Consider the following 10,758-nt stretch of genomic DNA (forward strand, 5'->3'; position numbering starts at 1 on the left):
GGATCCCCAGCTTTCTGTGGGAAGAAGGCAGAGAAGTCTGGCCAGCTTCCAAAGAGGACGTATTGTCCTTTATAAAAGTGCCTTAGAAGGATAATGGAAAAGGAAAGACTTTCCAGAGGACAGAGTCAAGAGCCATGAGGCACAATAGACTGGGTGGTTATTGTTCTGGGTCCAGAATCATGACCCAGTCAAGGAACATTTCCCTCCCCTTGGGACGTAGTCTTTGCGACATCTACTCAGGGGACTTTCAGAATTGCTGTGGACAAGTGACTTCTGTGTGCTTCCTCCTCTTCCACTATCTGAATAGGACTGTTTATTTTGGTTATCCTGCTTCACCATGATACATTGGGCATATGAGGGGCAGACAATTTATCTTTTTGATTCATAGGTTTTGCTCTCAAGGGAATGAAAATCTAGGACTGACGTAGAGAATTCCATGAGATCATGGACTTTGAGCCTCATGCTGTAACTGAGTGAAATTTTTAGGTTGTTTTTCCTGAATAGGGTTGTCAGATTTAGTAAATAAATATGTAGAATGCCTAGTTAAAGTTAAATTTCAGTTAGATAATAATTTTTTTTAGTGTAAGTATATCCTACTGTACAATATTTTGGACATACTTATTCTAAAAAATTATCCGTTGTTTATCTGAATTTTTTGTTCTAGTCTAGATTCAGAGATATATTGTGTAATGGAGCGTGCCCATATTGTGTACTGTGCCTATTATCCAAATAGTAAACACTGAACCCAATAGGTAAATTTTTAACCTTACACCCCACTCAGCCTCCCCCCTTTTGGAGTCCCCATTGTCTATTATTTCCATCTTTATGTCCATATGTACCCATTATTTAGCTCCTGCTTACGAGTGAGAACATGTGTGGTACTTGGTTTTCCGTTTCTGAGTTATTTTACTTAGGATAAGGCCTCCAACTCCATCCATGTTGCTGCAAAGAACGTAGTTTCATTCTTTTTTATGGCTGCATAGTATTCCATGGTGTATATATACCATATTTTATTTATCCAGTCATCCATTGACACACACTTAGGTTGAGTCCGTGACTTTACTATTGTGAATAGTACTGTGGTTTGTCTGAAATTTAAATTTAGCTGGACTTCCTGCATTTAACTTGGCATTCCTATGGAAAAGGGTAGATGTATTTTGCTTATAAAGAGACGGAAATGAATACTCATGTCCAAGAACTCTGGTAGATTGTACTTTTTATTTAAAACTCTGTTTCCTCTCCTCATGTAAGGGCTGTCCAGTGGTCCTTCCCTGTGAGGAGATATTCTCCCTGCCCCATTGACATCAGGCTTAGCCATATTTCTGGATTTGGTCAGTTTAATGAAAGTGAAAATTATATTTGTTGCTTCCAGATAAAAACTTTAACTGCCATCATCTGATTTTGACACTTCTTTTGTGACTCTACCACAATGCTGCCATGACTCTGTTGAAGGTTGTTCCTTCAGTCTAGATCTTGGAATAAAGAGAACACAGGGCAGAGCTATAGCTGATGTTTAAAGGACATGAACTCAAGCAAGAAAGGAATGACTATTGTTGTAAGCCATGGAGATTTTGGTGTTATTACTGAAGCTAATTTAGTCTAAGCCTATGAATATAGCAGTGTATATATATATATAATGTGATCTTAGCCTCTAGGTGATTTTCATCATATAAATTAAATTACATCCTAATTGAAAAAATATAAACACCAAAACAATAAAAATCACATTTCAGAAAGCCTGAAATGTTCAAAGTCTTGTTTTTTAAAATAGGTAAATTTAGGGTGGGAGTATGTTTTTATTAAATCAACATATTTATTCTTTTATTTCTGAACAAAATAAGATTTTCTTACAATATTAAAATTTTAAGTTGATAATTTTTATATTGAAAGCAAATAAAGCAAAACACACTTAAAATTTAGGGCTAGTGCAAAAAAAGTAATGTATTTTCCTTTTCCTGTGCCACTGATTATAATACACTGTACCATTTATTTGTAGGTTCAAATTATTTTTATGCATTCATTTATTCAGCATGGCATGCTTGTCTATGTGTGAAGGATAGGAAAATGTAACCTCCAACATGTACTCAGCATTCTGACTCAAAGGTAGAGTTAAGTCATTAAATTGTAAAACTTTAAATGGGTGAATTGCATGATATGTGAATTATATCTTAATAAAGAGATATGATAATATCTCTGTTTAGAATAAAAGAGTATCTGAAAATCCCAGAATACTTTCTGACTCATAGTGCATGGTTAATTAAATGAATAGCTCTCTTTCTTTTCCTTTCTTCTCCCATCTTTCCTTCTCATTCTTCTTTTCTCCATGGTTGCAAAGCTTTTCATAGGAAACACAGGGTAGGAGTCAGAAGATTTTATGTCTGAATGTATGGGATTTTGTTAAAAAAAAAAAGTCACATAATCTCAACAAGCCTCAGTTTCCTCATCTCCAAGTAGAGGAATAATGCTATCTGATAATTCTATATTTACCAACTCCACTTGGTTGTTTTGAAATTCAAATGAAAGAAAAGTTATGGAAGGCCAGGCATGGTGGCTCACACCTATAATCCCAGTACTTTGGAAGGCCAAGGTGAGAGGATTGCTTGAGCACAGGAGTTGAGATCAGCCTAGGCAACAGAGCAAGACCTCATCAAAAAATACAAAAATTTTTAAAAAATTAGTCAAGCGTGGTGGCGTGCACCAGTAGTCCCAGCTATTTTGAAGGATTGTGTGAGCTCAGGCGGCCAAGGCTGTGGTGAGCCATGATTGTGCCACTGAACTCCAGCCTGGGCGAGAGGATGAGACCCTGACAAGATAGAAAGGAAAGAAATGATAGGAAGAAAGGAAGAGAGAAAGAGAGGGAGAAAGAAGTAGTTATGGAAATCCTTTTTGTGAGTTATGAAAATTCCACCAAGTTTACTATAGTCTCCATGTCTGTGTCCTCCCAAAATTCATATGTTGAAACCTAATCACCAGTGTGACTGTGTTTGGTGGTGGGGATTTTGGAAGGTGATGAGGATTAGTGCCCTCATAAAAGAAGACCTGGAGAGAGCCAGATTGCCCCTTCCACCATGTGAGGACACAACAAGAAGGCACTGCCTATGAATTAGAAAACGAACTCTCACTAGACACTAAATCTGCCAGCACATTGATCTTGGACTTCCCAGTCTCCAAACCTGTAAGAAATAAATTTCTATTGTTTATTAACTACCCAGTTAGTGATATTCTGTTATGGAAGCCTGAGCCAAGACACCAGTTGTACTATGAAAACACCCTACTATTATTACTACTGTTACTGCTTCTCATACCATTTCATACTTATTGAGGTCTTATCCTATTCCAGGTACTGCTCTAAGTGCTTTTTATCAGTAACTCGCGTAAGAACTTATTTTAAGTCTAACAAAGGCAATAAATCACTTTTTCTGGCTTAGTGAGGAGGAGAATTAACTAATTGGGGGGTATAACTGTGAAATGGTTTTATTTTTCCAGTAGTTGCTACTACCCTTGTTTCGTTCTCTGTAGCAACTTGGTTTTAATCCCATGACTTTTCTATCGTTTTTGACCAAGGGAACAGTTGCCTCTGGTTTCTCTGTTGATTTTAAGATTGTGATCCTCTACACTCCAGCTAGGACAGGTGGAAGTTGTGTCACTGAAGCTTCAAGTGGCAGAGGAGGCCTGGTCTGCATTAATCTCTACTCCCCCAGAGGAGGAAAGAAGAAAAGACAGATGCCCACTCGTGTTGCTGTTCACGACACAGTTGCCTCCCTCTCCTTGGGTGGCCACAACTGTTGCTCTTGTTCTCTGCGTTCCATGGGGCTGGGATTTCTCCAATATGCCCCTGACTAGGAGCTGACTCTGGACTGAAGATCCCCCGGGGATTCCTTTGCTGTAGGTGTTGGGAATTGAAACTTGAGGGCAACTCTCACCTGGCCATTGTCCTACTCTCCATCTCTCTGTGCCATCTTCCCACCCCATTCTCCATTCCTCAAAAGATGACCACTGATCTCCCGTCCCCAAGTCCATGGAGTGTATGTTTAGTGGGAGTACAAGAGGGATGACAAAGCATTGAATTTACAAGTTGTTTCCTTGATTTTGGAGAAGAAATCTGTTGAGCAGTGCTCACTGGTCCTCACAGAACTCCCACTAGAAGTACCCCCTCCCCTACCTCCTCTTATTTTGTCTTTGAGACTGGGAGTGCTGGTTTTGCTGACATGATTGTGCTCGGCCAGACTTGTAGGGGTGAGAGGGCAGGGAAAAAAGACAGAAAGATGCAACTGGTTCTTCCTCTCCCTTGCTGACATGAAGAAAATCCACTAGGCGCCATCTTAGAACTGTGAGGGGAACCAGCCCTAGGATGGAGCCTGATGAATGGAAAGATTTGTGTTTATGAGAACATCTTTGAGCTGATAATTATACTGCACCTGAATTCCTCCCTACCTCTGGATTTACAGTTATGTGAGGTAAGAGATTTCCTCATTTTTATGAAAACCAGTTAATATAGAAACCAATCAGTATCAAGAGTGAGGCAGCAGGAGGTAGAATATACCAGGGCAGCCCTGAAATGTTCTACCTGGGTTCATATCCTACTTCCATTTGTGCTAGCTGTGTGGCCTTGGGAAACTTACCCCACCTCTCACTGCTTCAGTATCTGCATCTAAAAAACAATGAGGATAATAGAGAAGGCAAATTTGTATAATGTAAACAGTGTAGTGCCTGACACCTAGTACATCTCAATAAAGTCTGACTCATAATTAGGGTTACTGCTAGGTGTGAAGATTATCTCAGAATCTACAAAGTAATTCTGAATTGTATTCCCTTTTTTTTCCTTTCTGTCTTTGACTCTAGGTCTCCTTATTATTTTGAGTTTTTCTCTCTTTCCCTTTTCTGATTGTCTTTCCTCGTATTCCTTTAACTATCCATAATTGGAATTGATTTGTCGCTTTATTTGCTATATTTTAAAATAAGTAATCTTACATTTCCTCTTTTTAATTTAAGAAGTCAAAGAGTAGAACATTTTATATTTCCTTCAATAAAAAAGAACATTTTGATTTGCTTTTTATATGTCCCCATTAAATTTCATCTGCTTGGTTTTGGTCCAGGGTTCCACCCTGTCAAAATCATTTTAAATCTTGACACTGTCAGTTATTGGCTTTGCCATCCTTCCTGGCTTTATTTCATCTGCCTTTTAAGCCTTCACCAGGTCCTTGACAAAATCTGCAATGTAGAACTGCTCTATCAGTCATTAGGTTAGCTGTATGTACCAGAAAACTCTAAATCAGTGCCTCTCAAACTTCGGTGAACATGAGAATCACATGGAGACCTTGATAAAACACAGAGTCCTGGACCTCTCACCTGAGATGCTGATTCAGTAGGTCTGGAGTGGGGAGTGAGAATTTTCATTTCTAACAAACTCCCAAGTGATGCTGAGTAGGGCTGACCTAAATAATAAAATAGTTTATTTTTATCTTTTTTTTTTTTTTGAGTTGGAGTCTCACTCTGTCGCCCAGACTGGAGTGCAGTGGCCGCTCCCGGCCACCGCAGCCTCAACCTGCTGGGCTCTGGTGATCCTTCCGCCTCAGCCTTCCAAGTAGCTGGAATTACGGCATGCGCTACCACGCCCGGCTGATTTTTTTATTTATTGTAGAGATGAGGTCTCGCTGTCTAGGTGGGTCACGAACCCGCGGGCTCAGGCAATCCACTCACCTCAGCCTCCCAAAGGCGCGGGGTTACAGGCTGAGCCACCGAGCCCGGCTAGTTTATTTTTATCTTATGTTAAAGAACTCCACAGGCAGATTAAAGGTATCAGAACCTTGGCCCTTTCTCTCTACTTTGTCTAAATGGCATGTGGTTTCCTACTCAAGGTCCAAACTGGTTGCTCGAGTGCCAGCCATCATGTCCACATTCAAACCAATAAGAAAGAGGAAGGGGGAAAGAACGTCTTCTCTCTTTTTAAGGACATGTCTCAGAAATCATATATGATACACTAGTTACATCTTCTTGATCAAGACTTCCTCATAATTCACACTGGCTGCAAATAAATCTGGGAAATACAGTTTCATGTGTCACGTGCCCAGCTAAAAAATCAGAGTTTTATGCCAAGGAAGAGAAAAATGCATTTCTGACATTATTGATTTTTAATGTTGTTATATTCAGCCTTTTCCCAACTCTCTGGCTAGAGGTTTGCAATCTAAAACCCACTATGTGCTAGGCAGTTACTACGAAATTCTGAATTTCAAATTCTGATCATCCCCCATAGGTATTATCTTTTTCATTTCAGAGTTCAGGAAATGGAGTGTTGGTGACTTGTAGTGATTTTCCTGAGATCCCACAGTAACTAAATGACCAAATCAAGATTCAAACTCAACTCTGCCAAAGCCCAGACTCCTTCTAATGCATCATTCTGCATCACAGGAATTGTACATTTGTTTTCAGTCTGAGCCTTGGATCAATCAACTACCATTGCATAACATGTAACCATAAAAGTCCTAGAGACCTAGATATTTCTTTTACTCCTGTGTCTATGCATCACCTGGAGACCAGCTGCTTTAGGCCAAGCTGAACTGGATGTCTCTAAGCTGCATCTGGGTCTGGGTCTGCTCCAAGATGCTTCCTTGGACCTGTGAATCCATCAAGGTACTGCCTTTTCGTGCCAAAACCAGAAGAAACACATTTCATTGCAGCTTACAATGGATCTGCTTTTATTCTCTTAACTAAAGACAGTTATATGATCAAGACCAAAGTTAGGCAGTACACTTCTCCCAAGGGAGTAAATACTTTTAAATGTATTGTTATCTACCCCAAGTCCCTAGTCAGATGCATTGGAATGGAAAGAGTACCAGACTGACAATCGGGTCCTGAGTTCTGGTCCCAGATCTGCCATGAATGACTTATGAGACCTTGAACAAATGACTAGTCCTTTCTAGGTTTTAGTTTTGTTCTAGGGGTCTCTAAGGCATATTTTAAATTTTAACTTAAGGGGCTGTGGCTTAAAAAAAACAAAACAAATCAGTACCTCTCCCACCTCTAATCTCCTCTGAGTGTAGTTTAGTCTTCACTTATTCCATGCAAACACACACACACACACACACACACACACACACACACACACGAGACCCTTCGGAATTGTTGGTTTAATGTTCTTGGCTCTGTTAATTATCAAACTAGAGCACAGTGCAGCTGGTCCCGCTGGCCATGGGAAGGCCCCGGAAAGAAATGAAGCCATTGAGAAGCCACTGATGCTGTGACCTTCTGTTCACAGGGTCTGCATACAGGCTGCTCCTTAGACAGGTGAGCTTTAATTTTGGTGATTTATGATAATGCCTCTGAGTGCACGGGTAAACATGCCATGGTTTATTTTGCAGAATTAATGAAGTCTGATTAATCTCCCAGTCCCCAGCAGATTCTGTTCTGAGAAATGGAGCGAGACTGCCAGGCTTTTGTGAGAATTGTGGAGGGATGATTAATGGCATCAGAATTATCTGGAATCCTCACAATCTGATGTTTTTAATCCCGTAGATCCTTTGGATGAATTCTTTACCATTGGACTGGAGACTACTGACCAGGGAGAGACACTTCTAAGAACATGGTGGGAGGCCGGGCTCCGTGGCTCAGCCTGTAATCCCAGCACTTTGCGAGGCCGAGGAAACTTGGCAAGACTTCGTCTCTACAATAAATAATAATAATTTTTAAAAATTAGCTGGGTGTGGTAGTGTGTGCCTGTAGTTCTGGCTCCTTGGAAGTCTGAGGCGGAAGGATCATTGGAGCCCAGAAGGTCAACGCTGGAGTGGTCATGAGTATGCCACTGCATTCCAACCTGGGTAACAGAGTGAGATTCCAACTCAAAAAGAAAAGAAAAGAAAAGAAAAGAACAGAACATAGTTAGCAATACAATAATTGTAGCCAATGTTGCTCGAACTGGACCATAGATCAGGTGCTCCACTTGGTCTGTTGCATGTACTATCCCAAGGACTGGAAAGAACAACACACCTTTAATTAAGTTAGATATCAGTTCAAATTCTAGACACAATTTTTGTGTGTGTGTGTGTATGTCAGGGTCTCACTTTATCTCCCAGGCTGGAGTGCAGTGGCGTGGTCATGGCTCACCACAGCCTTGGCCTCCTGGGCTCCGGTAGATGGGACTGCAGCATGCATCATCACATCCAGTTAATATTTTGTTTTCTGGGGGGGTTTTTTTGGTAGAAACAAGAACTCGCTATATTGCCTAGGCTAGTCTTGAACTCCTGAACTCAAGCAATCCTCCACCCTCGGCCTCCCGAAGTGCTGGGATTACAGGTGAGAGCCACCACACCTGGCCTCTAGTCCCACAATTTACATGCTGTGTGACCTTAGCAGTGCAGGGCAGGCATTATTGGCATCCCTATTCATGTATCCTAACCCATATCTTCTCTGTTTATCTGAGTTCCATCATGTTGCCCTTTCACATTTTGGTAAGAGAAATAAATATGTAAGCAACAAATTATACTGGAAATAAAACTCGAAGCTGTCAACTGAAAAACTCAATTTATCCACATCACTGGGGTTAAATCCTTCTTAAAAAGAATTGGAGATGATAAAGGTCTACTGCAGAATTTAGGGTAGCTGTGTGTGTTGAAATATACAAATAAGGTGGAAGAGGTTGTGGTGTAGTGGAAGGAGCCCATTTTAATAGCTATTGGGAATTTGAATTTGAGCCTCGATTCTGCTGACTGTGAAAGATGTGCCATAAAGAAGGACAAAGTCATGGACTTCTCAGCAAATTGTATGGAGATGGAGACAATCATTCCATGGTTTGTCATGGAAACAAAGAACTGAACACCACATGTTCTCACTCATAAGTGGAACCAAAACATTAATCACAAAAGCACAGGGGACAGATTGGCAGTCTCGGGATACTGCCAGGGGAGAAAGGAAGTGGGAGGAGGACACACAACAACGCAAAGGGTACCAGGTCCTAAACCAGGGAAGTGAGGACCAGTTGGAGATCCAAACTCACCTGTACATACATTACTTGTATACCTCATCCTCACTTGTACCCCACATCTTTATAATTAAATGAAGAAAGAAAAAGAGATGTGACTGGGATAAAGTTATTAAACTTTTGGAGTCTCAATTTTCTGATCTGCAAAGTGGGAGCAATAATGCCTGCCTTCCTGTTGCACAGACCTCCTTGTTGGGATCCTAGGAGGCAAAAGCTGTCAATGATTAGTAACTCCATTTTACAGATGGAGAAACTGAAGAAGACAAGGCCTGTTTTAGGACTAGACTACTCTAGACTAGAGTGTAGACCACGTGTTGTGTTGAAGAGTTTTGGGAGGAAGCAAGGTTTGAGTTAGGAAATAAGGCATTGAGGAGGTTAGAGTCAGCTTTTATTCTTTAGCTAATGGCTCCAGCAAGGAAATATAAGCTGCAGGGAACCCTGGATGCCAATTGTATGTCAATTATAGACTGTAAGTCGTTGACATTCAGAGGTCAACAACATAATGAGAACAGGCAAGAGCCTAGGACTAGGCTGGCTGTGCCAAACAGAAAAGATTGGCAGGCAGCTTCATTCATCCTTTTATTGTTTCCATTTAGAACATCATTATTAATTAAGCTGTGTTTAATGTAGCGCCAGCCCACAGTTGTGCTCCTTAAATATTGTGTGACTATGGCTTTGCCTTCACAGAAAACAGACATACATTGCAGAACTCAAAAGCTGTCCTGAATGTGACCTCTTATCTATCCACTTTTTAGTAGAATACAATTTTGAACAACTATTTTTGTGAGTAGTTTTTGGTATTTTATCAAACCAATTATAGTAATATTTGCTCATTCCTTTTTAAATATTTAGCATCATGAGAAATCGTGTAGATGGGAGTTTGAATTCCAAGTCTATATTTACTGGTTCTGTGGCTTTGAGCAAGTTGCTTTACCTTGATAAGACGGTTTCTCATCTGAAAAACCAGGTGAATAAAACTCACCACCTAAGGTTGCTGTGGTGATTACATTAGCTAATGTATATAGAACACATAGTATTGTCCCTGGTCCAACGTAGGCTCAGTAAAGGGCATCTACTCTCATGTAGTGCAACATTTATTGAGAAGAAAGGGACAACAGTGAGGCAGATGCTATGCTGGGCACAGTGAAGGAAACAGAATCCTTGCCCTCAAAAACCTCAAAGGCCAGGGGCAAACTAGCCAGGATTGGCTTAAAAAACATGAAAAGAGAAGTGAGGGATGTGGACTTAGTGTACTGGTCCCTGCCTTTGTGTCAGCCTGTTGTCATGGGAGGTCCACAAGCAACAACTACGCTCCAGTCACACAGCCCCATCCTTGGCTGCCATATTCTTACAACTGGGTGAATCAGCCCAGTCTTTCTCCAAGATTTCGAATTTATTCTGGATGGCAAGTGGACTTACTCCAGGCTGTAAATGATGCCTTTCTTTTTTTAATTGATTTTTTTTATTAAATAGGGATCTCACATGCACATGTTGAAAGCCGAGAGGTTACTTTACCCTTGTCCTACTCATGTTCTTCTCTGAGAGGGAAGTGTGCACTTATTGGTCAGAGCCTGAAGTACCGATTAGGCTGCATTCATTAGTGCCACTGGGTAGGTTCATTGTGTGTTGAAGGGTGTAGACCAGTTCTCAGGTCCCTCTTTCTGCTCCCTCCCGCTCCCCTCCTCCTCCCCCTCCTCCTCCTCCTTTTTTTTTTTTTGAAAGGAAGGTAATTTTATTCCCAAAGCCTCAGCTTTTTCTTCTTTTTTCTTCTTCTTCTCACTCTG

The sequence above is a fragment of the Carlito syrichta genome, unplaced genomic scaffold, assembly GCF_000164805.1.
Source record: "Carlito syrichta isolate Samal-C Ts95f unplaced genomic scaffold, Tarsius_syrichta-2.0.1 Scaffold312078, whole genome shotgun sequence".
Taxonomy (NCBI): Eukaryota; Metazoa; Chordata; class Mammalia; order Primates; family Tarsiidae; genus Carlito; species Carlito syrichta.